Source organism: Pristiophorus japonicus, chromosome 3, assembly GCF_044704955.1.
Source record: "Pristiophorus japonicus isolate sPriJap1 chromosome 3, sPriJap1.hap1, whole genome shotgun sequence".
NCBI lineage: Eukaryota > Metazoa > Chordata > Chondrichthyes > Pristiophoridae > Pristiophorus > Pristiophorus japonicus.
The window spans coordinates 330,249,027-330,276,593 of NC_091979.1; the positions used below are offsets into that span (position 1 = coordinate 330,249,027).

A 27,567-nucleotide genomic window follows, 5' to 3' on the forward strand; every position below is an offset into this window, starting at 1 on the left:
AGGAAGGATATACTGGCTTTGGAAGGGGTACAGAGACGATTCACTAGGCTGATTCCGGAGATGAGGAGGTTACCTTATGATGATAGATTGAGCAGACTGGGTCTTTACTCGTTGGAGTTCAGAAGGATGAGGGGTGATCTTATAGAAACATTTAAAATAATGAAAGGGATAGACAAGATAGAGGCAGAGAGGTTGTTTCCACTGGTCGGGGAGACTAGAACTAGGGGGCACAGCCTCAAAATACGGGAGAGCCAATTTAAAACCGAATTGAGAAGGAATTTCTTCTCCCAGAGGGTTGTGAATCTGTGGAATTCTCTGCCCAGGGAAGCAGTTGAGACTAGCTCATTGAATATATTCAAATCACAGATAGGTAGATTTTTAACCAATAAGGGAATTAAGGGTTACGGGGAGCGGGCGGGTAAGTGGAGCTGAGTCCACGGCCAAATCAGCCATGATCTTATTGAATGGCGGAGCAGGCTCGAGGGGCTAGATGGCCTTCTCCTGTTCCTAATTCTTATGTTCTTATGTTCTTAAAGAAAGACTTGCATTTATATAGCGCCTATCGCAACCACCGGACGTCACAAAGTGTTTTACAGCCAATGAGATACTTTTGGAGTGTGGTCACTGTTGTATTGTGGGAAACGGAGAAAGGGAGGAAAATGGCACAGAATTTCTTTGTGTCACAGAATGATCTTAGGCGGGCCCTCGGATCGAGGATGACAGGTGTTTCAATGAATATTCCGGATCCCGAATTACATCCTGAAAGATGCCTGTGTGTGGATTGTTTTAACGTGGGGTGACCGTTGTACATCAGCCACCACACGGCCTTGACAGAGCGAGGTCTTGGTCCAGTGACAACGGTTAACCAGGACCACTGGAGACCTGCTCTGCTGCACCGATAAATCCCTCCATGGCCCCCGCCCCTCCCTATCTCTGTAACCTCCTCCAGCCCCTACACCCCTCCCTATCTCTGTAACCTCCTACAGCCCCGACACTCCTCCATATCTAACCTCCTCCAGCCCCTCACCCCTCCCTATCTCTGTAACCTTCTCCAGCCCCTCACCCCTCCCTATCTCTGTAACCTCCTACAGCCCCCACACCCCTCCATATCTAACCTCCTCCAGCCCCTCACCCCTCCATATCTCTGTAACCTCCTCCAGCCCCTCACCCCTCCCTATCTCTGTAACCTCCAGCCCCTACACCCCTCCCTATCTCTGTAACCTCCTCCAGCCCCTACACCCCTCCCTATCTCTAACCTCCTCCAGCCCCTACACCCCTCCCTATCTCTGTAACCTCCTCCAGCCCCTACACCCCTCCCTATCTCTGTAACCTCCTCCAGTCCCTACACCCCTCCCTATCTCTGTAACCTCCTCCAGCCCCTACACCCCTCCCTATCTCTGTAACTGGTTACTGATTGCCAAACCGAGAATAATCCGTTTATCCCGACTCTCTTGTTTTCTGTTCATTAGCCAATCTTCTATTCATGCTAATATATTACCCCCACCCACGTGAACATTTATCTTGTGCAGTAACCTTTTATGTGGCACCTTGTCAAATGCCTTCTGGAAGTCCAAGTACTCCACATCCATTGGTTCCCCTTTATCCACCCTGGTCGTTACATCATCAAAGAATTCTAGCAAATTTGTCAAACATGGAGATAGGGAGCGGTGTAGGGGCTGGAGGAGGTTACAGAAATAGGGAAGTGTGTAGGGACTGGAAGAGGTTAGAGAGATAGGGAAGGCTTTAGGAGCTGGAGGAGGTTACAGAGATAGGGAGGGGTGCAGGAATGGAGGAGGTTACAGAGATAGGGAGGCGTGTTGGGGCTGGAGGTTAGAGAGATAGGGAAGGGTGTAGGGTTGGAGGAGGTTAGGGAGGGGTATAGGGGCTGGAGGAGGTTACAGAGATAGGGAGGGGTGTAATGCTGGAGGAGGTAACAGAAATAGGGAGGCATGTAGGGGCTGGAGGAGATTGCAGAGATAGGGAGTGTTCTATGCCTTAGAGGAGCTTACAGAGATAGAGACGGGTTTAGGGCAGGAGGAGGTTAGAGAGATGGGGAGGGGTGTAGGGGCTGGAGGTGGTTACAGAGATAGGGAGCAGTGTAGGAGGTGGAGCAGGTTACAGAGATACGGAGGGGCGTATGGCTGGAGTAGGTTAGAGATAGGGAGGTGTGTGGAGGCTGTTGGTTAGAGAGATAAGGAGGGTTGTAGAGACTGTAGGAGGTTCCAGAGGCAGGGAGGGGTGTATGGCTGTAGGAGGTTAGAGATAGGGAGGGGTGTAGGGGTTGGTGGGAGTTAGAGTTTGGAGGTGTGTAGGGGCTGAAGGTTATACAGATAGGGAGGGTTGTAGCGACTGCAGGAGGTTACAGAGATAGGGATGAGTGGAAGGGCTGAAGGTTATAGAGATGGGGAGGGTTGTAACGACTGCAGGAGGTTACAGAGATAGGGATGGGTGTAGGGTTGGAGGAGGTTACAGAGACTGTGAGGGTGTAGGGTTGGAGGAGGTTACAGAGATAGGGAGGGGTGTAGGGGCTGGAGAAGGTTACAGAGATAGGGAGGATTGCAGGCTTTAGAGGAGGTTAAAGAGATGGGGAGGGTTCTATGCCTTGGGGGAGGTTGCAGAGATAGGGAGGGGTGTCGGGGCTATAAGAGGTTATAGAGATAGGGAAGGCTGTAGGTGCTGGAGGAGGTTACCGAGATAGGGAGGGTTCTATGCCTTGGAGGAGGTTCATCATAGGCGGTCCCTTGAGTGAGGATGACTTGCTTCCACAAGACTTCACAGATGTTCGAGTCCCGAACTCGAATTGAGGGGGTGGGAGATGCCTGGGCTGCAGGAGGGTACAGAAATAGGGAGGGGTGTAGGGCTCTAGGAGGTTAGAGATAGGGAGGGGTGTAGGGGTTGGAGGTTACAGAGCTAGGGAGGCATGTAGGGGCAGGAGGTTAGAAAGATAGGGAGGGGTGTAGGGGCTGGAGGAGGTTACATAGATCGAGAGGGGTGTAGGAGCTGGATGAAATTTGAGATAGGGAGGGGTGTAGGGGCTGGAGGAGGTTACCGAGATACGGAAGGGAGTAGGGGCTTGAAGAGGTTACAGAGATAGGGAGGGGTGTAGGTGCTGGAGGTTACAGAGATAGGGAGGCGTTTAGGGGCTGGAGGTTACAGAGATAGGGAGGGGTGTAGGGGCTGGAGGTATTTACAGATATAGGGAGGGGTGCAGAGCTGTAGGAGGTTACAGAGATAGGGAGGGATGCAGGGCTGGATGAGGTTATAGAAATAGCGAGGGGTATAGGTGCTGGAGGAGGTTACAGAGATAGGGAAGGGTATGGGGGCTGGGGTATGGTACAGAGATAGGGATGAGTGTAGGGGCTAGAGGAGGTTACAGAGATAGGGAGAGGTGTATGGTTGGAGGAGGTTACAGATAGAGGGAGGGGTGTAGGGGTTGCAGGAGGTCACAGAGATAGGGAGGGGTGTAGAGACTGTAGGTGGTTACAGAGATAGGGAGGGATGTCGGGGCTGGAGGAGATTACAGATATATGGAGTTGTGTAGGGGCAGGAGGAGGTTATAGAGATGGTGAGGGGTTTAGGACTGGAGGTGGTTACAGAGATAGGGAGGGGTGTAGGAGGTTACTGAGATAGGGAGGGGTATATGGCTGTAGGAGGTTAGAGATAGGGAGGGTTGGAGGGGGTTACAGAGTTTTGAGGTGTGTAGGGGCTGGAGGTTAGAGAGATAGGGAGGGTTGTAGCGACTGCAGGAGGTTACAGAGATAGGGGGGTTGTAGGGTTGGAGGAGTTTAGGGAGAGGTGTAGGGGCTGGAGGAGGTTACAGAGATAGGGAGAGGTGTAGGGGCTGGAGGAGGATACAGAGATAGGGAGAGGTGTAGGGGCTGGAGGAGATTACAGGGATAGGGAGGATTCTATGCCTTGGAGGAGGTTCATCATAGGCGGTCCCTTGAGCGAGGATGACTTGCTTCCACAAGACTTCACAGATGTTCCAGTCCTGAACTCGAATTGAGGGGGTGGGAGATGCCTGTGCGCGAACTTTTTTAACGTGGGGTGACCGTTGCACATCAGCCACCACACGGGCTTGACAGAGCTAGGCCTTTAACCAGTGGGAAGGGTTTACCAGGTGTAGGGGCTGAAGGAGGTGACAGATATAGGGAGGGGGGTAGGCCTGGAGGAGTTTACAGAGATAGGGAGAGGTGTACGGCTGGGGGAAGGTACAGAGGTAGGGAGGGGTATAAGGGGGAGGAGGTTAGAGATAGGGCGGGGTGCAGGGACAGGAGGTTACAGAGCTAGAGAGGGGTGTAGGGACTAGAGGAGCTTACAGAGATGGGGAAGAGAAGGTTACAGAGATGGGAAGGGGTGTAGGTGCTGGAGGTTACAGAGATAGGGAGAGGTGTATGGCTGGAGGAGTTAGAGATAGGGAGGGGTTTAGGGGCTGGAGGAGGTTACTCAGATAGGGACAGTGTAGGGCTGGAGGAGGTTAGCAGGGTTGTAGGGGCTGCAGGAGGGTACAGAAACAGGGAGGGGTGTAAGGTTCTACGAGGTTAGCGATAGGGAGGGGTGTAGGGGCTGGATGAGGTTTCAGAGATAGGGAGGGGCGTAGGTGCTGGAGGAGGTTACAGAGATAGCAAGTGTTTTATGCCTTGCAGGAGGTTACAGAGATAGGGAAGGATGTATGGGCTACAAGAGAATATAGAGATAGGGAGTGGTGTGGGAGCTGGAGGGGGTTATACAGTTAGGGAGGCGTGTAGGGGCTGGAGGAGGTTACAGAGATTGGGATGGGTGTAGGAACTGGATGATTTTCAGAGATAGTGAGGGTTGTAGGGACTGCAGGAAGTTAGAGAGCTAGAGAGGGGAGTATGGGCTGGATGAAATTACAGAGACAGGGAGGGGTGTAGGGTTGGTGGAAGTTTGGTAGGGGTGTAGGGGCTGGAGGAGGTTATCGAGATATGGAGGGGAGTAGGGGCTAGAAGAGGTTACAGAGATAAGGAGGGTGTAGATGCTGGAGGTTACAGAGATAGGGAGGCCTGCAGGGGCTGGAGGTTAGAGATAGGGAGGGTGTAGGGGCTGGAGGTGGTTACAGAGTGGGAGTTTTGTAGTGCTGGAAGAGGTTACAGTGATAGGGAGTGGTGTAGGGGCTGGATTAGTTTTCAGAGAGGGAGTGGCTGGGGGAGGATGCAGAGATAGGGAGGGGTGCAGGGGTTAGAGAAGGCTACAGAGATAGCAAGAGGTTTAGGGGCTGGAGGTTACAGAGATAGGGAAGGGTGTAGGGGCTGGAGGTGGTTACAGAGATTGGGAGGTGTGTGGAGCTGGAGGAAGTTACCGTGATAGGGTCGTGTGTAGGGGCTGGAGGACGTTACACACAGGGAGGTGCTGGAGGGGGTTACAGAGATAGGGAAGGGTGTAGGGGCTGGAGGAGTTTAGTGATTGGGAGGGGGGTTGGGACTGGAGGAGATTACAGTCATATGGACGGTTGTAGGGGCCGGAGGAGGTTAGAGATCGGGAGGGGTGTAGGGGCTGCAGGGCGTTAGATATAGGGTGGGGTGTAGGGGCTGGAGGAGGTTACAGAGATAGGGAGGGGTATAGGGCTGGAGGAGGTTACAGAGATAGGGAGGGTGTAGGGGCTGAAGGTGGTTACAGAGTGGGAGGTTTGTAGTGCTGGAGGAGGTTAGATATAGGGAGGGGTGTAGGGGCTGGAGGAGATTACAGAGATAGGGAGGGGTGGAGGGATGCAAGGGCTGGAGAAGACTAGGGGGATAGCGAGAGATGTCGGGGCTGGAGGTTACAGAGACGGAGAGTTGTAGGGGCTGGAGGAGCTTTCAGAGATTGGGAGGGTGTACAGGCGCTGGATGAAGTTTGAGAGATAGGGAGGGGTGTAGGTGCTGGAGGAGGTTACAGACATTGGGACGGTTGTAGGGGCTTGAGGAGATTAGAGATGGGGAGGTGTGTAGGGGCTGGAGCAGGTTACAGAGATAGGGAGGGTTGTAGAGTCTGGTGGTGGTTGCAGAGATAGGGAGGGTTGTCGGAGGTTACAGAGATAGGGAGGGGTGTACGGACTGGAGGAGATTACAGAGATAGGGAGGGGTGTTGGCGCTGGAGGAGGTTTCAGAGATAGGGAGGAGTGTAGGGGATGGAGGAGTTTAGAGATAGGGAGTGTTGCAGGGCTAGAGGAGGTTACAGAGATAGGGAGGGCTGCAGGAGGGTAGAGAGATAGGGAAGGGTGTAGGGGCTGGAGGTGGTTCGAGCTAGGGAGTGTTGTAGGGCTGGAGGAGGTTACAGAGATAGGGAGGGTTGTAGGGGCTGGAGGTGGTTACAGAGATAGGGAGGGTGTAGGGGCTGGAAGAGGTTACAGAGATAGGGAGGGGTGTAGGGGCTAGAGGAGGTTACAGAGACAGGGAGGGGTGTAGGGGCTGGAAGAGGTTAGAGAGATTGGGAGGGGTGTAGGGGCTGGAGGAGATGACAGAAATAGGGAGGGGTGTAGGGACTGTTGGAGGTTACAGAGATAGGGAGTGGTGTCGGAGTTGAGGGAGGTTTCAGAGGGAGTGGCTGGGGGAGGTTGCAGAGGTCGGGAGTGGTGTAGGGGCTGGAGCAGTTTACAGATAGGGAGGGTTGCAGGGGCTGGAGGTGGTTACAGAGATAGGGAGGGGTGTAGTGGCTGGAGGAGGTTACAGAGATAGGGAGGGGTGTAGGGGCTGGAGGAGGTTACAGAGATAGGGAGGGGTGTAGGGGCTGGAGGAGGTTACAGAGATAGGGAGGGATGTAGGGGCTGGAGGAGGTTACAGAGATAGGGAGGGGTGTAGTGGCTGGAGGAGGTTACAGAGATAGGGAGGGATGTAGGGGCTGGAGGAGGTTACAGAGATAGGGAGGGGTGTAGGGGCTGGAGGAGGTTACAGAGATAGGGAGGGATGTAGGGGCTGGAGGAGGTTACAGAGATAGGGAGGGGTGTAGTGGCTGGAGGAGGTTACAGAGATAGGGAGGGATGTAGGGGCTGGAGAATGTTACGGAAATAGCGAGGGGTGTAGAGGCTGGAGATTACAGAAAGGGAGGATGTACCGACTGGATTAGGTTACAGAGGGGAAGGGTTATCGTGCTGGAGGAGGTTAGAGATATGGAGAGGTGTAGAGCTGGAAGAGGTTACAGATATAGGAAGGGCTGTCAGTGCTGGGGGGAGTGTACAGAGATAGCGAGGTGTGTAGAGGCTGGAGGAGGTTCATCATCATCAGAGGCAATCCCTCAGGATCGAGGAAGACTTGCTTCCACTCTTAGAATGAGCTCTTCGGTGGCTGAACAGTCCAATACGAGAACCACAGTCCCTGTCACAGGTGGGACAGATAGTCGTTGAGGGAAGGGGAGGGTGGGACAGGTTTACCACACGCTCCTTCCGCTGCCTGCGCTTGGTCTCTGAATGCTCTCGGCGACAATACTCGAGGTGCTCAGTGCCCTCCTGGATGCACTTCCTCCACTTAGGGCGGTCTATGGCGAGGGACTCCCAGGTTTCAGTGGGGATGTTACACTTTATCAGGGAGGCTTGAGGGTGTCTGGTAACGTTTCCTCTGCCCACCTTTGGCTCATTTGCTGTGGACGAGTTCCGAGTAGAGCACTTGCTTTGGGAGTCTCGTGTCTGGCATGTGAACAATGTGGCCCGCCCAGCAGAGCTGATCAAGTGTGGTCGGTGCTTCAATGCTGGGGATGTTGGCCTGGTCAAGGACGCTAATGTTGGTGCGTCTGTCCTCCCAGGGGATTTGTAGGAGATTGCGGAGACATCGATGGTGGTATTTCTCCAGCGACTTGAGTTGTCCACTGTACATGGTCCATGTCTGAGCCATACAGGAGGGCGGGTATTTCTGCAGCCTGAGGTTACAGAGATAGGGAGGGTTGTAGGGGCTGGAGGAGGTTACAGAAATAGGGAGCGCTGGAGGAGGTTACAAAGATTGGGAGGGTTGTAGGGGCTCAAGGAGGTAAGAGATAGGAAGGGTTGGAGGGCTGGAGGAGGTTACAGTATAGCGAGGGGTGTAATGGCTGGAGGGGGAGGGACGGGGACAGGGAGGAGTGGAGTGGAGGGGAGGGGAGGGGCCATCGAGGGATTTGAAGACGAGGCTGAGAATTTTAAAATCAGCGCCTCGCTGGGGCCGAGGGATGGGACCAGAGCAGGAACACAACCCCCACACTACCTACCCTACACTCACCCTCATCATCTGTTAAATCACCTGGAGTTCCAGCGACACCCCTCCCCCTCTCACTCGGTATTTATCTACTCACTGCCTCACTCAAAGCTTATCTCCTATTGAGTCCTGTAAGAATTTTGTATGTTTCAATAAGATCACCTCTCATTCTTCTAAATACTAGTCGGCCTAGTCGACTCAAGGATGATTCACGAGATGAGGTACTTCAGTTGCGTTTATTGACTGGAGAAGCTGGGGTTGTTCTCCTTGGAGCAGAGAAGGTTGAGAGCAGATTTGATAGAGGTGTTCAAAATCATGAGGGGTCTGGACAGAGTAGATGGAGAGATACTGTTCCCATTGGCAGAAGGGTCGAGAACCGGAGGAGACGGATTTAAGGTGATTGGCAAAAGAACCAAAGGCGACGGAAGAAAAATCTATTTTACGCAGCGAGTGGTTAGGATCTGGAATGCACGGCCTGAAAGGGAGCTGGAGGCAGACTCAATCACAGCTTTCAAAAGGGAGTTGGGTAAGTATCTGAAAGAAAACATTTACAGGGCTGGGGGAAAGGGCGGGGCAGTGGGACTCGCTGGGAGCTGGTAAGGGCTCGACGGGCCGAATGGCCTTCCGTGCTTTAACCATTCTCTGATTGTGTGAGCAGAACCACTCTGTTCCCTGACTCAATCTAAAGCCTTCCTGACTGTGAGCACCTGTTAAACCTGTCTAACTCCGCCTTAAATATATTCAATGACCCAGCCTCCATGCTCTCTGGGGCAGAGAATTCCACAGATTTACAACCCTCAGAAGAAATTCCTCCTAATTTCTGTTTTAAATGTGTGGCACCTTCTGAGACTTTGTCCCCTAGTTTTAGTTTCCTCTTTAAGTGGAAATATCCTCTCTGTATCCACCTTGTTGAGCCCCCTCATTATCTTATTAGTTTCAATAAGATCACCTCTCATTCTTCTAAACTCCAATGTGTATAGGCCCAACCTACTTAACCTATCCTCATAAGTCAACCCCCTCATCTACGGACTCAACCTACACTCACTGGTTCCCCTCCCTCTCCTCCCCTGAGGGTACTGACTCTGGCTGGGTTCAGTTCTACACTCACTGGTTCCCCTCCCCTGAAGGTACTGACTCTGGCTGGGTTCAGTTCTACACTCACTGGTTCCCCTCCCCTGAAGGTACTGACTCTGGCTGGGTTCAGTTCTACACTCACTGGTTCCCCTCCCCTGAAGGTACTGACTCTGGCTGGGTTCAGTTCTGCACTCACTGGTTCCCCTCCCCTGAAGGTACTGACTCTGGCTGGGTTCAGTTCTGCACTCACTGGTTCTCTTCCCCTGAAGGTACTGACTCTGGCTGGGTTCAGTTCTGCACTCACTGGTTCCCCTCCCCTGAAGGTACTGACTCTGGCTGGGTTCAGTTCTACACTCACTGGTTCCCCTCCCTCTCCCTCCCCTGAAGGTACTGACTCTGACTGGTTTCAGTCCCAGACACTGACATCATTCACTTTGTTTCTGCGCCAAGATAGCCGAGCATGCGCTGTGCTACAAAGATGGCGGCGCGCTGAACCTGCCTTCCTGCACCAAGAGAAAGCCCCGAAGCTGCAACCGCCGATATTCCGGTTATTATTCCGGCTTGCGGCGGGCCCCGGTTGTTTATGAAGTCTCCCCGGCTCCCCGCTGCTGCATTACTCTCCTCCGTCCCGCTGAAAAGAACAATTCTGTGGAGCCTGTCCAAAACGTGTCTACTCCGCCATTACACGCACCGCGCATGCTCGGAACCCAGCCAGGACCCACGCCTGTGCACTGAGCTCCTGTAGTCTGGGTGAGACACATTCCCCCCGCGGGGCATGCTGGGTACATAAGACCATGAGAAATAGGGGCAGGAGGGGGCCACCTGGCCCCCCGAGCCTGCTCCCCATTCAATAAGATCATAGAAGCATAGAAACTAGGTGCAGGAGTAGGCCATTCGGCCCGTCCCATGCAACTTCAGTACCCCATTCCTGCTTTCTAGCCATACCCCTTGATCTGGTTGGTTTGATCATAGACTCTCTCCCCCCCTCACACACACACAATATGCCCACCCCACCCCCTTCACACACACACCCACAGACCCCCCCCCCCACACACATCCCTCTCCCTCACACACACCCCTCTCCCTCACACACACCCCTCCCCCCACCTACACACACCCCACACTCACACCCTCACACACACCCCTTCCCCCACCTACACACACCCCACACTCACACCCTCACACACACCCCTTCCCCCCACACACCCCTCCCTCACCATACACATCCCACACACTCGCACCCCCAATACACACACCCCACCCCACAAACACACACTCACCCCCAACTTAGCACCCCCCCCACACACACACCCCACACGCAATCACCGTACACAGCCCACCCACACACAATGCCCACACACTCCCACCCGACCCTACACACACCCCACCATACCCACCCTCCCTCATCCCCACACGCTCCCACACCTACCATTACACACTATTTCAGGACAAGATTTGAGGCTGTGATGCCTACCACAGTGGACATCCTGCTGACACTCACTGAGTCGACTGACTGTGAGGCACTCGAGGTTAACTAATGTCTGTGGAATTGCACCCAGCCAGATTCAGCACTTTCTGGAGATAAAAAATCTCAGATGATGAAATGACTGTTGTTTAGACAGTGAGGATGGAGGGAGAGTGTCTTGCATAAGGAATTTACAGCTTAGGAGGGACAGGAGAGGACAGAACGTTCTGTAGTACCTAGAATTGTCTGATCTGAATTTCTATCCTGCACTTACAGTAACAACGTTTGTAACCACCATTTATTGCAGGGTATTAGAAGGGGAGGATCTGCAGCTGGGAAACTCAAACCAAATATCATATCAAGATTTGACAGATTCCCCGGATTGATCAGGATCACCTTATCATCAGCCTTTGTAAAAACACCAATCACAGCGGGGAGAAACAGGACACATGTTGTGTGGATACACCTTCAACCAATCGTTCAGCCTGAGACTGGGGATCCCACCTGACTCAACTCTGTAAATGTGGGGTCAGTGGGAATGGATGCTGTTGTGTATATAAAGTGATTCAGTCTCATCTCACCAACTGACATTCCAGGAGTTAGATAACAGACTTTCTCCTGTGAATATAGAGCTGGGTTATTGGCCCGTGATGTGTTTACTTCTTCATCTTGGTGACTTTAAATCTCTGGCAATTATTTGATGTGATCAGTTTACATGTACGTATTTTTAAAAATGCAATTGCTGAGTGGATTCAAATTTAAATTGAAACCAGTTTACAGGCGTGATGCTCCATTCACACATCGAAGGTGAGGGATGCTGTGGGACACACGCTAAGTCCAGTATCTGAAAGTGATTAACAGACTGGGTTTTGTGTTTAGTGATCCCGGGCGTGTTACCAACACCGTCCCTCAATACCAAGGCAAGGTACTCTGGAAGGTAGGGGGAACTGGGACTTGTCCATAGGAGTAATTGAAGGTATGGGAACTGAAATAATCCAGAGTTAGAAAGGAGAAAATATATGAGACCCGCCCTGACCAAGATGGTAGCCGCTGAGCCCACTCCCCCGGGCACTCACTGACCGGACCTGGAACTGAGGGGCAAACATTGGGCCTGCAGGCTGTGATTCGGGGCCTGGGGCCTGGGGCCTGGGGCCGAGAACGGGTGTGTGTGAAGTGGATGGTGCAGAGTGTTGTCTCTCGGGCCTGGGCCCGCACTCGGGCTGTGTGAAGCTCGCGTCCCCCCCACCCCCGGGTTTATTAACCCAGGGAACTATTTGTTCTGCACTTTTCTGACTGACGGGCGGCAAGCCCCGCCCCCTGTCAAGCCCCGCCCCCTGTCAAGCCCCGCCCCCCTCAGAGATGTGGAAGCTGGGACATTGAATAAATTTAAGACAGAGATGGACAGTTTCTTAACCGATAAGGGAATATGAGGAGCGGGCAGGGAAGTGGAGCTGAGTCCATGATCGGATCAGCCATGATCTTATTAAACGACGAAACAGGCTGGAGGGGCCCTATGGCCTACTCCTATTTCTTATGTTCTTTATGTCAAGCCCTGCCCCGCCTCCCAGCCCGAAACATTCCATGCAGGTGCTGTTGAGAAGCAGGACTGGGGGTGGCATGCTCTTGGACTGGGATAAGGCACTTTGGCTGGGGGAGGCATACACTGGGACTGGGGTAAGGCACTTCGGCTGGGGGAGGCATACACTGGGACTGGGGTAAGGCACTTCGGCTGGGGGAGGCATGCACTTGGACTGGGGTAAGGCACTTCGGCTGGGGGAGGGATACACTGGGACTGGGGTAAGGCACTTTGGCTGGGGGAGGGATGCACTGGGACTGGGGTAAGGCACTTTGGCTGGGGGAGGCATACACTGGGACTGGGGTAAGGCACTTCGGCTGGGGTAAGGCACTTCGGCTGGGGGAGGCATGCACTGGGACTGGGGTAAGGCACTTTGGCTGGGGGAGGCATGCACTGGGACTGGGGTAAGGCACTTTGGCTGGGGGAGGCATGCACTGGGACTGGGGTAAGGCACTTCGGCTGGGGGAGGGATGCACTGGGACTGGGGTAAGGCAGTTTGGCTGCGGGAGGCATGCACTGGGACTGGGGTAAGGCACTTCGGCTGGGGGAGGGATGCACTGGGACTGGGGTAAGGCACTTTGGCTGCGGGAGGCATGCACTGGGACTGGGGTAAGGCACTTCGGCTGGGGGAGGCATGCACTGGGACTGGGGTAAGGCACTTTGGCTGGGGGAGGCATGCACTGGGACTGGGGTAAGGCACTTCGGCTGGGGGAGGCATGCACTGGGACTGGGGTAAGGCACTTTGGCAGGCCCTTGCTGTCTTCTGGGGAGCTCTGTCTTCTGTCGCTTCAGGATGTCAAAGTGGATCAAGTTATAATTTGCAAAGACAGTGAGACCTTGGGATGGGCAGTTCCAGTTACACATTCCAGTGAAACAGAGTGCACACATGGGGTTAGGACCACTGTTCACGTGGAGGATAAATACCAACACAGACTGGTTGGGCCAAATGGGCCTATTTCAGTGTTTCATTATAATTCTATAAAGTGTAAAGGAATTGAAAGAACATGACTGGGTTTTGATGTAGTACAAAGAGGCACAGGAGTGAGAGGTACAGACTGCAGAAAAATACCACCGGTGCTGGAATTCTGAAATGAGAACACAAAATGCTGGAAACATCAGCAGGTCTGGCAGCATCTGTGAAACATTAACTCAGTTCCTCTCTCCACAGCCACTGCCTGACCTGCTGAGTGTTTCCAGCGTTTTCTGTTTTTATTTCTGAGACTACAGCAATTCTGTTTAAAGTAGATGTTAGCAGTTTGAACGATGATTTAGATTTCAGTAAATCTGCATTGCTGTAATACTCTGGTTATCCCAGGTATCCTGTTGTCTGGAAACATTTGGAATAAAGGATTCCTCTGTGGGCTAGACACAGCTAAATTATAAACTGCCTATCTCATTGCCCAGTGGGAATTGTCAGACTTTATGCAGCTTTAATGTTGTGGAATTCTGTATCGCGGTTTGTTTTTCTCCCGTCAGTAGCTCAAGACAATAATTGTACGTGTAAAATGTGAGGCTCCTTTAACAGAACGTCATGCCCTGGGGCTGGCCAGCTTCACAGGACATTGTTAAGCATGCACTGCAGGCCAGCTTCATGCTTTAATCAGGAGGTACTTGTTTAATGTTCACAACTAAAACAGTTGTAGATCAGCAGGTTATGCTGCCATTAACTTGAGTCCTGTAGAACCTGCCTGGCCCGCTCCCAGTGAGGGCCCACAAGGCAGCAGCTCTGACAATTATGTTTGAAGCAAATAAAAACAGAAAATGCTGGAAATACTTTTTTAAAAATTTGTTCCCGGGATGTGGGCCTCACTGGCCAGGCCGGCATTTGTTGCCCATCCCTGGTCGCCCCATGAGAAGGTGGTGGTGAGCCGCCTTCTTGAACCGCTACGGTCCGTGTGGTGAAGGTGCTCCCACAGTGCTGTTGGGGAGGGAGTTGTGGGATTTTGATCCACCGACGATGGAGGAGCGAGGATGTGGTTCCGGGTCGGGATGGTGTGTGACTTGGAGGGGAACGTGGAGGTGGTGGTGTTCCCATGCGCCTGCTGGTGTTGTCCTTCTGGGTGCTAGAGGTCGCGGGTTTGGGAGGTGTGCCGAACAATCCTTGGTGAGTTGCTGCAGTGCATCATCTTCAACATCATCATAGGCGGTCCCTCGTATCGAGGATAACTTGCTTCCACGCCAAAAAGGGATGAGTTCGCAGGTGTTTCAATGAAGGACCTAATATTTCAGGTCCTAAGCTACATGCTGAAGGGTGGAAGATGCCTGTGTGTGGATTTTTTAACGTGGGGTGGCCGTTGCACACCAGCCACCACACGGGCTTGGCAGAGCGAGGTCTTGGTCCAGTGGCAAGGGTTAACCAGGATGGCTGCAGCGCATCTTGTGGATGATACTCACTGCAGCCACAGTACGTCGGTGATGGATGGAGTGAGTGTTTGGGGTGGTGGATGGGGTGCTGGTCGGGCAGGCTGCTTTGTCCTGGATGGTGTTGAGTTTCTTGAGTGTTGTTGGAGCTGCGCTCGTCCAGGTGGGGGGTGGTGTTCCGTCATGCTCCTGGCTTGTGCCTTGTAGATGGTGGAAAGGCTTTGGTGAGTCACGAGATGGGACACTCACTGCGGGGTGCCCGGCCGCTGGCCTGCTCTTGTTGCCAGTGTTTGTGTGGCTGGTCCAGTTGAGTTTCTGGTCAATGGTGACCCCCAGGATGTTGATGGTGGAGTATTCAGTGATAGTAATGCCGTTGAATGTCAAGGGGCGATGGTTAGACTCTCGATTATTTTAGATAGTCATTGCCTGGCACTTGTGTGGTGTTGGAGGGAGTTAGATATGGCCCTTACGGCTAAAGGGATCAAGGAGTATGGAGAGAAAGCAGGAAAGGGGTATTGAAGGAATGATCAGCCATGATCTTATTGAATGGTGGTGCAGGCTCGAAGGGCTGAATGGCCTACTCCTGCACCTATTTTCTATGTTTCTATGAAACCTCAGGGTGTGGCTTATCCTCCAAGGAGACCAATCATAGACAAAGGGTGGAGCACGGTGGCCATTTTTGCAGCACAAATAAACGCGTTCTTTATTAACCCGCTCCCTCCCACCGCCCATCTCTCACCCACCGCGCATGCTCAGCTTACACTGCCTGACTGATTGACAACACTCCCAACCAATAGGGAGAGCAGCTGGAGGACCGGGCGGGTGGTTGGTCATACAACCAATCGGAGTGTGTGAGGGGCGTGGCTTGTGGTCCCCAGTGGGCGGGGCTGAGCACGGATCTGCCTCATTGGCTGAAACTCTGCCCCACTGTTAAAGCTGGTCTCTCAAACTCCAGGAGGAAACTGGAGCTTTGTGTTGTGGCTTTAATCAGATGAACCCTGTGGGGTGGAACAAACATTGCAAGGTTTGGTAGTGAAATGGATCCATTCAGGACACACAGCAGGGATTATATCAGGAAGTAACACCGTGCAGTTGTTTCTGTTTAAACAGATGAAACCTTGTTGTGGAGTAACCACTTGTGTAACAAGTGTTGTCATCTGGAGGAGCTCTAGCTCCGGGTTTCCTCCGCGAGGCTGAGAGCTACGTGAACAGGGGGTCGTCACCTCACAGCATAAGAGTGTGCAGGCAAAGATGGAATGGGTGACTGCCAGACAAACATGGAGGACCAGGCAGGGAGTGCATCTCACTCTCTATACTGGTGGTTCCTCGGAGTACAGTCAGAACCAAGTCCAAGGCATCATGGGTGGCTCAACTGTACAGGGTCAGAAAGGCATTATTGAAAGGGGTTTCAACAGTTACAGGAACAGACAGGCCGCTGACATAACTCCAGGATGGTCTTCCTGGTGCCAGGGTCAAGGATGTCAGTGAGAGGCTGCAGGACATTCTGAGGGGCGAGCTTGAACAGCCAGATTCCTGAGGGGGTGGGGACTGTACAAGCCGGATAAGGTTATAAGGACTGTACAACACCTCAACAGGGCCAGTAACATTATCCTCCCTGGGGTTTTGCTAATGCTGTTGGGGAGGGGTTAAACTTGCTTGGCAGGGGTTGGGAACCTGAGCGTAGATTCAGAAGGGAGAGAAGCAAAGCTTGGAAATGGGAGCAGAAAATTCATCAGTGAGTTTGGAAGGCAGGGGAAACAAAGGCTAGAAAAGCAACAACAGAGTTTGGCAGTGCTTAATGGTATATACCTCAATGCAAGAAGTCTCAGGAATAAGGAAGATGAGCTGAGTTGTTGTTACAGCAGTGAGGAGGGATGATATAGACATAGAAACAAAGAAATTTACAGCGCAGAAGGAGGCCATTTCGACCCATTGTGTCCGCGCTGGTCGACAAAGAGCCACACGGCCTTTGGTCAGCAGCCCTAAAGGTTACATATAAACCTCTGAACAATGACGGAAAGGCAAAGAGCACCCAGCCCAACCAGTCTGTCTCACACAACTGCGACACCCCTTACACTGAAACATTCTACACTCCACCCCAACTGGAGCCATGTGATCTCCTGGGAGAGGCAAAAACCAGATAAAAACCCCAGGCCAATTTAGGGAGAAAAAATCTGGGAAAATTCCTCTCCAACCCATCCAGGTGATCGACACTAATCCAGGAGATCACCCTGGCCGTATTCTATTCCTGCAGTACTTACCATTATATCTGCACTGTCCAACAAAAGGTCATCCAGTCTACTCCCAATTACCAGCTCTAACCCTGCAGGTTACTGCACTTTAAGTGCCCATCCAACAATCTCTTAAAAGTGGTGAGGGTTTCTGCATCCACCACTCTTCCAGGCAGCGAGTTCCAGATCCCCACAACACTCTGCGTAAAGAAGCCCCCCTCAAATCCCCTCTAAACCTTCCACCAACCACCTTAAAACTATGCCCCCTCGTAATAACCGCTCCACCAATGGAAATAGAACCTTACTATCCACTATGTCCAGGCTTCTCAATATTTTGTACACCTCGATGAGGTCTCCTCTCAAGCTCCTCTGTTCCAATGAGAACAAACCCAGTCTATCCAATCTGTCCTCATAACTAAGATTCTCCATTCCAGGCAGCATCCTTGTAAATCTCCTCTGCACCGTCTCTAGTACAATCACGTCCTTCCTATAATACGGTGACCAGAACTGCACGCAGTACTCTAGCTGTGGCCTAACCAAAGTATTATACAACTTAAGCATAACCTCCCTGCTCTTATATTCTATGCCTCGGCCAATAAAGGCAACCATTCCGTATGTCTTCTTAACCACCTTATCCACCTGGCCTGCTACTTTCAGGGATCTGTGGACAAGCACTCCAAGGTCCCTTTGTCATCTACACTATTAAATGGCCTACCGCTTAATGTGTATACCATATTAGCCCTCCCAAAGTGCATCACCTCACACTTCTCTGATTTAAATTCCATTTGCCACTGCTCTGCCCACCTGACCAGTAGATTGATATCCTCCTGCAGCCCATGACTTTCCTCTTCATTATCAACCACACAGCCAATTTTAGTGTCATCAGCAAACTTCTTAATCATATTCCCTATATTCAAATCCAAATCGTTGATATATACCACAAAAAGCAAGGGACCCAGTCCTGAGCCCTGCGGAACCCCACTGGAAACATTCTTCCAGTCACAAAAACATCCATCAACCATTACCCTTTGCTTCCTACCTCCAAGCCAATTTTGGATCCAACTTGCCACTTTGCCCTGTATCCCATGGGCTTTAACCTTCGTGACCAGTCTACCATGTGGGACCTTATCAAAAGCTTTGCTACAGTCCATTTACATTACATTGTACACATTACCCTCATCGACCCCGCTGGTTAACTCCTCAAATAATTCAATCAGGTCAGTCAAACACGATCTTCTCTTAACAAATCCGTGCTGACTGTCCCTAATTAATCCTTGCCTTTCCAAATGCAGATTTATCCTGTCTTTCAGGATTTTTTCCAATAATTTTCCCACCACTCAGGTTAGCCTGACAGGCCTGTAATTACTCGGCCTATCCCTTTCTCCCTTCTTAAACCAGGGTACTACATTGTGGGTGGCTCTGAAAAGAACCCACGTGTTGTTAGATTAAATCTTGTCCACTTTACTTGCTCTTGCTGGGCCCAGCATTGGATTTCTTTGTCAGAAGCACCACCTGGATTTTTGGCTGTTCAGCCATGATCATATTGAATTGTGGAGCAGAATTTCCAGAAGGCATTCAATAAAGTGCCACATAAGAGGTCTGGCACAAGATAAAAGCTCACGGGGTTGGGGGTAATATATGAGCATGGATAGGGGATTGGATAACTAACAGAAAAGAGAGTTGGGAGAAATGGGTCATTTTCCAATAGGCAAACAGTAACTAGTGGGATGCCACAGGGATCGGTGCTGGGGCCTCAAATATTTACAATCTGTATTAATGATTGGATGAAAGGACTGAGTGTAATGTAGCAATGTAGCCAAGTTTGCTGATGATACAAAGATGGGTGCAGAAGCAACTTGTGAGGAGGACACAAGAAATCTGCAAAGGGATAAGTGAATGGGCAAATTTTTGGCAGATAGAGTACAATGTGGGAAAATGTGAGGTTAGCCACTGTGGCATAAAAAATAGTAAAGCAAATTATTATTTAAATGAAGCCAAATTGCAAAATGCTGCAGTACAGAGGGACCTGGGGCTCCTTGAGCATGAAACACAACAAATTAATCTGCAGCTACAGCAATTAATCAGGAAAGCAAATTGAATGTTGGCCTTTATTGCAAGGGGGATAGAGTATAAAAGCAGAGAAGTCCTGCTACAACTGTACAGGTTATTGGTGAGGCCACACCTAAAGACTACTGCGTACAGTTTTGGTCTCCATTTTTAAAGCAGGACATAGTTGCATTGGAGGCAGTTCAGAAACATATAAGATAATGAGGGGTCTCGACAAGCTTGAGACAGGGAGGATATTTCCACTCATAGGGGAATCTAGAACTCAGAATAAGGGCCGCCCATTTAAAACTGAGATGAGGAGGAATTTCTTCTCTAAGGTTAGTAAATCTGTGGAATTCTCTGCCCCAGGGCTGTGGAGGCTGGGTCATTGAATATATTTAAGACGGAGATAGTCAGATTTTTGAGCGATAAGGGAGTAAAGGGATATGGGGAGCGGCAGCAAGTGGAGCTGAGTCCATGATCAGATCAGCCATGATCGTGTTGAATGGCAGAGCAGGTGCAAGGGACCAAATGGCCGACTCCTGCTCCTATTTCTTATGTTCTAGGCTTCGATCTGATAAAGTGCCACACAAGGGGCTGTTCTATCAAAAATTTTCAGGAAGTCTGGAGAGAGGGGGGGGGGAGGGGTGGGTCTGGGACAGGGGAGGGTCTGGGACAGGGGAGGGTGAGGGGGGGGATCTGGGACAGGGGAGGGTCTGGGACAGGGGAGGGTGAGGGGGGGGGCTGGGACAGGGGAGGGTGAGGGGGGGTCTGGGACAGGGGAGGGTGAGGGGGGGGCCTGGGACAGGGGAGGGTGAGGGGGGGGGTCTGGGACAGGGGAGGGTGAGGGGGGGGTCTGGGACAGGGGAGGGTGAGGGGGGGGTCTGGGACAGGGGAGGGTGAGGGGGGGGTCTGGGACAGGGGAGGGAGAGGGGGGGGTCTGGGACAGGGGAGGGTGAGGGGGGTTCTGGGACAGGGGAGGGTGAGGGGGGTTCTGGGACAGGGGAGGGTGAGGGGGGTTCTGGGACAGGGGAGGGTGAGGGGGGTTCTGGGACAGGGGAGGGTGAGGGGGGTTCTGGGACAGGGGAGGGTGAGGGGGGTTCTGGGACAGGGGAGGGTGAGGGGGGGTTCTGGGACAGGGGAGGGTGAGGGGGGGTCTGGGACAGGGGAGGGTGAGGGGGGGGGGGTCTGGGACAGGGGAGGGTGAGGGGGGGTTCTGGGACAGGGGAGGGTGAAGGGGGGGTCTGGGACAGGGGAGGGTGAGGGGGGGGGTCTGGGACAGGGGAGGGTGAGGGGGGGTCTGGGACAGGGGAGGGTGAAGGGGGGGTCTGGGACAGGGGAGGGTGAGGGGGGGGGTCTGGGACAGGGGAGGGTGAGGGGGGGGCCTGGGACAGGGGAGGGTGAGGGGGGGGGGTCTGGGACAGGGGAGGGTGAGGGGGGGGGGGTCTGGGACAGGGGAGGGTGAGGGGGGGGTCTGGGACAGGGGAGGGTGAGGGGGGTCTGGGACAGGGGAGGGTGAGGGGGGGGGTCTGGGACAGGGGAGGGTGAGGGGGGGGGGTCTGGGACAGGGGAGGGTGAGGGGGGGGGTCTGGGACAGGGGAGGGTGAGGGGGGGTCTGGGACAGGGGAGGGTGAGGGGGGGGGTCTGGGACAGGGGAGGGTGAGGGGGGGGGTCTGGGACAGGGGAGGGTGAGGGGGGGTCTGGGACAGGGGAGGGTGAGGGGGGGTCTGGGACAGGGGAGGGTGAGGGGGGGGGGTCTGGGACAGGGGAGGGTGAGGGGGGGGGTCTGGGACAGGGGAGGGTGAGGGAGGGGGTCTGGGACAGGGGAGGGTGAGGGGGGGCGGCCTGGGACAGGGGAGGGTGAGGGGGGGGGTCTGGGACAGGGGAGGGTGAGGGGGGGGTTCTGGGACAGGGGAGGGTGAGGGGGGGGGTCTGGGACAGGGGAGGGTGAGGGGGGGGTCTGGGACAGGGGAGGGTGAGGGGGGGGGTCTGGGACAGGGGAGGGTGAGGGGGGGCGGCCTGGGACAGGGGAGGGTGAGGGGGATCTGGGTCAGGGGAGGGTGAGGGGGGGGGGTCTGGGACAGGGGAGGGTGAGGGGGGGAGTCTGGGACAGGGGAGGGTGAGGGGGGGCGGCCTGGGACAGGGGAGGGTGAGGGGGATCTGGGTCAGGGGAGGGTGAGGGGGGGGGTCTGGGACAGGGGAGGGTGAGGGGGGGCGGCCTGGGACAGGGGAGGGTGAGGGCGGCCTGGGACAGGGGAGGGTGAGGGGGGGGGTCTGGGACAGGGGAGGGTGAGGGGGGGGGTCTGGGACAGGGGAGGGTGAGGGCGGCCTGGGACAGGGGAGGGTGAGGGGGATCTGGGTCAGTCTGGGACCAGGACAATTGAGCGAGGCGTTGCCTGCTCCAGTCCTGTACAATGCCCGGTTAGTGGGGCACATTTCCTGAATGTGTCCTTTTGTATTTCTGCACCCAGCCAGAGTCAGCATCTTCAGGGGAGGAGAGTTGCTGGGGATAAAGGTAACTCCCCGCAGCTCACAGTGACAGTGGAGCTAACATGGGGGGTCTGGGGGAGCAGAGTGATCACTCCCCCGGTGTGGAGGCCCAGTGTCCCAGGTCTGTGGCTCAAAGCTCTGCGGTCTGGGGGGCTTCTCCAGGGTCTGTGAGGTCCCACGTGGTCTCTGTGGCTTCTCAGGCTGCAGCACAGAATGTGGGGATTCAGCATCAATCTGACTCGGGATTCATGACCAGAATGTTGGGAGGAGTCCCCTTTGTCTGCGCTCCCTCCAGCAGTGACTCCCCCAGAGACAGGGCAGTTCGTGCATCACCTATAGTGCGAAGTATGTTCCGTGTCTGACCAGGGAGGGGGCAGTGTGTGATGTCCCTGTGGGGTACAGTGTCTGACCCTGAGCTGCCCCAGGGACGGGGACAGTGTGTGATGTCCCTGTGGGGTGCAGTGTGTTCAGTGTCTGACCCGGATCTGCCCTCATTCCTCCAGGGGGCAGTCACGCTCCAATCAGTCTGAATTAATGGAGGGACAGCGTCATCTACTGGACACCGGCGGTATTTCAAGGCACATCATGTCTGGCTCCATCCCAGAGAAATCCAGAACCAACCTGCAGATTCAATTCATTTTATTGTCAATTGTTTAACAAACTTTAGCTGCATTTGTTGCAGCTTTCAGTATTTGAAAACCCTTCTGATATTTTGTGTCGGTCTTAAAAGGTAGAAGATACTAAAGTCATCCCAATAATAATCAAGGGGCTATCAGGAAGGGGGAACTTAAAACTATCACTGACACTAAAGAAAAAGTACTCGGTAAAATAATGGGACTAAAGGTGGACAAATCCCCTGGACCAAAGGTGGAGAAGTCCCCTGGACCTGATGGCCTGCATCCTAAGGTCTTAAAAGAAGTGGCTGCAGAGATAGTGGATGCATTGGTTGTAATCTTCCAAAACTCCCTGGATTCTGGGGAGGTCCCAGCGGTTTGGAAAACCACAAATTTAACACCGCTATTTAAAAAAGGAAGGAGACAGAAAACAGGAAACTATAGACTAGTTAGCCCAGCATCTGTTGGTGGGAAAAAGCTGGAGTCCATTGTTAAGGAAACAGTAGCAGGACATTTGGAAAAGCATAATACAGTCAAGCAGAGTCAGCATGGTATCATGAAAGGGAAATCATGTTTGACAAATTTGCTGGAGTTCTTTGAGGATGTAACGAGCAGGGTGGATAAGGGGGAACCAGTGGATGTGGTGTATTTGGATTTCCAGAAGACTTTCAATAAGGTGCCATATTAAAGCTTACTGCTCAAGATTAAAGTTCACGGGGTTGGGGGTAATATATTAGCATGGATAGAGGGTGGGCTAACTAACAGAAGACAGAGAGTCGGGATAAATGGGTCATTTTCCGGTTGGCAAACGGGGACTAGTGGGGTGTCACAGGGATCGACCTCAACTATTTACAATCTATATTATTGACTTGAATGAAGGGACTGAGTGTAACGTAACCAAGTTTGCTGATGATAGAAAGATGGATGGGAAAGCAAATTGGAGGAGGACACAAACAATCTGCAAATAGATGTAGACAGGCTAAGTGAGTGGGTTAATATTTGGCAGATTGAGTATAATGTGGGAAAGTGTGAGGCTATCCACTTTGGCAGGAAAAATAAAAATACAATTTATTATTTAAATGGAGAGCTATTACAAAATGCTGCAGTACAGAGGGACCTGGTTGTCCTTGTGTGTGAAACACAAAAAGTTATTATGCAGATAAAGCAAGCAATTATGAAGCCAATAGAAATGTTGGCCTTTATTTCAAGGGGGATGGAGTATAAAAGCAGGGAAGTCCTACTACAACTGTACAGGGTATTGGTGACACCACACCTGGAGTACTGCGTATAATTTTCATCTCCTTATTTCAGGAGGGATATACTTGCATTGGAGACAGTTCAGAGAAGCTTCACTAGTTTAATTCCTGAGATGAAGGGGTTGACTTATGGGGATAGGTTAAGCAGGTTGGTCCTATACTCATTGGAGTTTAGAAGAATGAGAGGTGATCTTATTGAAACATGTGATACTGAGGGGACTCGACAAGGTGGATGCAGAGAAGATGTTTCCACTTGTAGGGAATCTAGAACTAGGGGGCATAGTTTAAAAATATGAGATTTAGAATTGAGATGAGGAGAAATTTCTACTCTCAGGAGAGTGTCGTAAATTGGTGGAATTTTCCGCCCAGAGGGCTGTGGAGACTGGGTCACTGACTATATTTACAGTGGGGATAGACAGATTTTTGAGCAATAATGGAGTGAAGGGTTATGGGGAGTGGGAAGGAAAGTGATCTTATTAAATGGCAGGGCAGGTTCAAGTGGCCAATGGCCTACTCCCGCTCCTATTTCTTATGTTTTTTAAAGAGTGAATTAGAGATGCAATCACAATCAGCGTTATTTTTTATCTGACAATTTTCCCGTTGATTAATTTGTCAAATATCCAGAATATTAACCTCTAGCCCAGTTATAGGGAGAATCAACAGCAACAGTCAGAATGGACACGATTCAGTCTGGGACAACAGCAGAATCCAAACCCTGCTGTCACTTGTGAATTCGCTGGTGTGTCAGCACGTTGGATGACTGAGTGAATCCCTTCCCACACACGGAACATGTGAACGGTCACTCCCCAGTGTGAACTTGCTGGTGCCTCAGCAGGTGGGATGAAGTAGTGAATCCCTTCCCACACTGAGAGCAGGTGAATGGTCTCTCCCCAGTGTGAACTCGCTGGTGTCTCAGCAGGTCGGATGACTGAGTGAATCCCTTCCTACACTCAGAGCAGGTGAACAGCCTCTCCCCAGTGTGAACTCGCTGGTGTTTCAGCAGGTTGGATGACTGAGTGAATCCCTTCCCACAGTCGGAGCATGTGAACGGCCTCTCCCCAGTGTGAACTCGCTGGTGTTCCAGCAGGTGGGATGACCGAGTGAATCCCTTCCCACACTCAGAGCAAGTAAATGTTCTCTCCCCAGTGTGAGTGCGCCGATGAACTTCCAGCTCAGATGGGTAATTGAATCTCTTTCTATAGTCCCCACATTCCCACGGTTTCTCCATGGTGCAGGTGTCCTTGTGTCTCTCCAGGTTGGATGATCAGTTGAAGCCTGGTCCACACACAGAACACGTTTACAGTTTCTCCCCGCTGTCAATCATGCGACATTTTTTCAGCCTGTGTAACTGGTTAAAGCTCTTTCCACAGTTAGTACACAGGAACACTCACTCAGGTGTGTGTGTCTCGGTGCTTTTCCAGTCACACTGATGTTGAAATCTTTTCCCACAGACAGAACAAACAAACATTTCTCCTTCCACTTTCAAAGGCCGATAATATTCAGGTCGTGATGAATCGAGTGATTCCGTCAGATTTTGACGTGATGTTTGGTTTGATTTTCTCGTCTGCAAATTCGAATACCCTGGAAAAGGAGTTTACAAAAATCATTACTGCAAGTAAACGACATTAATTCACAACTGATAATTTTAGATTGTATGTAACATTCTTTCCTCTCTTGTTCCTCCAAAGCTGTAAATCCCCTCCCCATTCACTCTTCCCCGTCCCGGTCCTGAAATTCAAACATGTCACACGTCTGAAGGCAGCTCGTCCTCCGCTCCCAATTATCATCAACAACTCTGGCTGGGTTCAGTTCTACACTCACTGGTTCCCCTCCCCTGGAGGTACTGACTCTGGCTGGGTTCAGTTCTACACTCACTGACTTCCCTCTCTCTCGCTCAATCCCAGAGGGTGCTGACTCTGGCTGGGGTCAGTTAACATAAGATAAGAAATAGGAGCAGGAGTAGGCCATTTGACCCATCGGGCCTGCTCCCCCATTCAATAAGATCATGGCTGATCTCATCATGGGCTCAGCTCCACTTCCCTGCCTGCTTCCCATAACCCTTTACTCCATTATTGCTCAAAAATCTGTCTATCTCTCCCTTAAAATATTTGCTGGGACCATGCAGGAGTTAATATCGGACAGAAACAGTCCGAGATTAGTTTAATTACAGAAAAACACTCGGTCACTGAGAGTAATAATGAAGTGGATAATCAAGGGGCTATAGGGAGAGAGAAACTTAATACAATCACTATCACTAATGAAGTAGTACTCGGTAAAATAATGGGATTAAAGGCAGACAAGTCCCCTGGACCTGAGGGTCTTAAGAGAAGTAACTGCAGAGATAGTGGATGCATTGGTTGTAATTTACCAAAATTCACTGGATTCTGGGGCGGTCCCAGCAGATTGGAAAACCGCAAATGTAACGCCTCCATTTAAAAAAGGAGGCAGACAGAAAGCAGGAAACTATAGACCAGTTAGCCTAACATCTGTCATTGAGAAAATGCTGCAGTCCATTATTAAGGAAGCAGTAGCGGGACATTTGGAAAAGCAAAATTCAATCAAACAGAGTCAGCATGGTTTTATGAAAGGGAAATCACGTTTGATAAATTTGCTGGAGTTCTTTGAGGATGTAATGAGCAGGGTGGATAAGGGGGAACCAGTGGATGTGGTGTGTTTGGATTTCCAGAAGGCATTTGATAAGGTGCCACATAAAAGGTTACTGCACAAGGTAAAAGTTCATGGGGTTGTAGGCAGTATATTAGCATGGATAGAGGATTGGTTAAATGACAGAAAACAGAGAGTCGGGATAAATGTGTTTTTTTTCGGTTGGCAAATGGTGACTAGTGGAGTGCCGCAGGGATCGGTGCTGTGTCCTCAACTATTTACAATTATTAATGACTTGGATGAAGGGACCGAGTGTAATGTAGCCAAGTTTGCTGATGATACAAAGATGGTGAGAAAGCAAATTGTGAGGAGGACACAAAAAATCTGCAAAGGGATATAGACAGGCGGAGTGAGTGGGCAAAAATTTGTCAGATGTAGTATAATGTGGGAAAATGTGAGGTTATCCACTTTGGCAGAAATAATAGAAAAGCAAATTATAATTTAAATGGAGAAAAATTGCAAAGTGCTACAGGACAGAGACCTGAGGGTGTTTGTCATGAAACACAAAGTTAGTGTGCAGGTACAGCAGGTAATCCGGAAGGGAAATGGAATGTTGGCCTTTATTGCAAGGGGGATAGAGTATAAAAGCAGAAAAGTCCTGCTACAACTGTACAGGATATTGGTGAGGCCACACCTGGAGTACTGCGTACAGTTTTGGTCTCTGTATTTAAGGAAGGATATACTTGCATTGGAGGCAGTTCAGAGTTTGATTCCGGAGATGAGGGGGTTGTCTTATGAGGATAGGTTGAGCCGATACACATTGGAATTCAGAAGAATGAGATGTAATTTTATTGAAATATATGATAACGAGGGGGATTGACAAAGTGGATGCAGAGAGGATATTTCCATTCACCAGTGGGCATAGTCTCAGAGTAAGGGGTCGCCCATTTAAAACTGAGACGAGGAGAAAATTCTTCGCTCAGAGGTTTGTAAATGTATGGAATTCTCTGCCTCAGAGAGCTGTGGAGGCTGGGACATTGAATAAATTGAAGACAGACATAGAGAGTTTCTTAACCGATAAGGGGTTATGGGGAGTGGGCAGGGAAGTGGAGCTGAGTCCATGATCAGATCAGCCATGATCGTATTAAATGGCGGAGCAGGCTCCAGGGGCCAAATAAGAACATAAGAATTAGGAACAGGAGTAGGCCATCTAGCCCCTCGAGCCTGCTCCGCCATTCAACAAGATCATGGCTGATCTGGCCGTGGACTCAGCTCCACTTACCCGCCCACTCCCCATAACCCTTAATTCCCTTATTGGTTAAAAATCTATCTGTGACTTGAATATATTCAATGAGCTAGCCTACCACTGCTCATATTTCTTATGTTCTTATGAGATAATAACCCTGGGACTGTTAACGGGGATTACAAATCTGGGACTGTACATGGGGGATTCTAACTCTGGGAGTGAACAGCTCTGGGGCTTTCCTATTACAATTGTCTGGGACGTAAACCGTAAGTTTAGCACGGAGCAGTGCTTTTAGGAGAGATGCTGAGAAATCCGAGGTGTTAAGAGCGACAATAAAATAATTAAGTTGTTGCTTTACCCAGGTGGACCGGTTGGAAACAGACATTGACGCACCTCGTTGCTCCTGCACCAAGATGGCCACGCATGCGCTTTGCTGCTCACTGAA

At 51.6% G+C, this 27,567-nt stretch overlaps 1 pseudogene; it reads right to left on the reverse strand.

The window, feature by feature from the left end:
* LOC139256522 (zinc finger protein 850-like) overlaps positions 1-27,567 on the reverse strand; it is a 511,041-nt pseudogene that overhangs the window by 288,402 nt on the left and 195,072 nt on the right.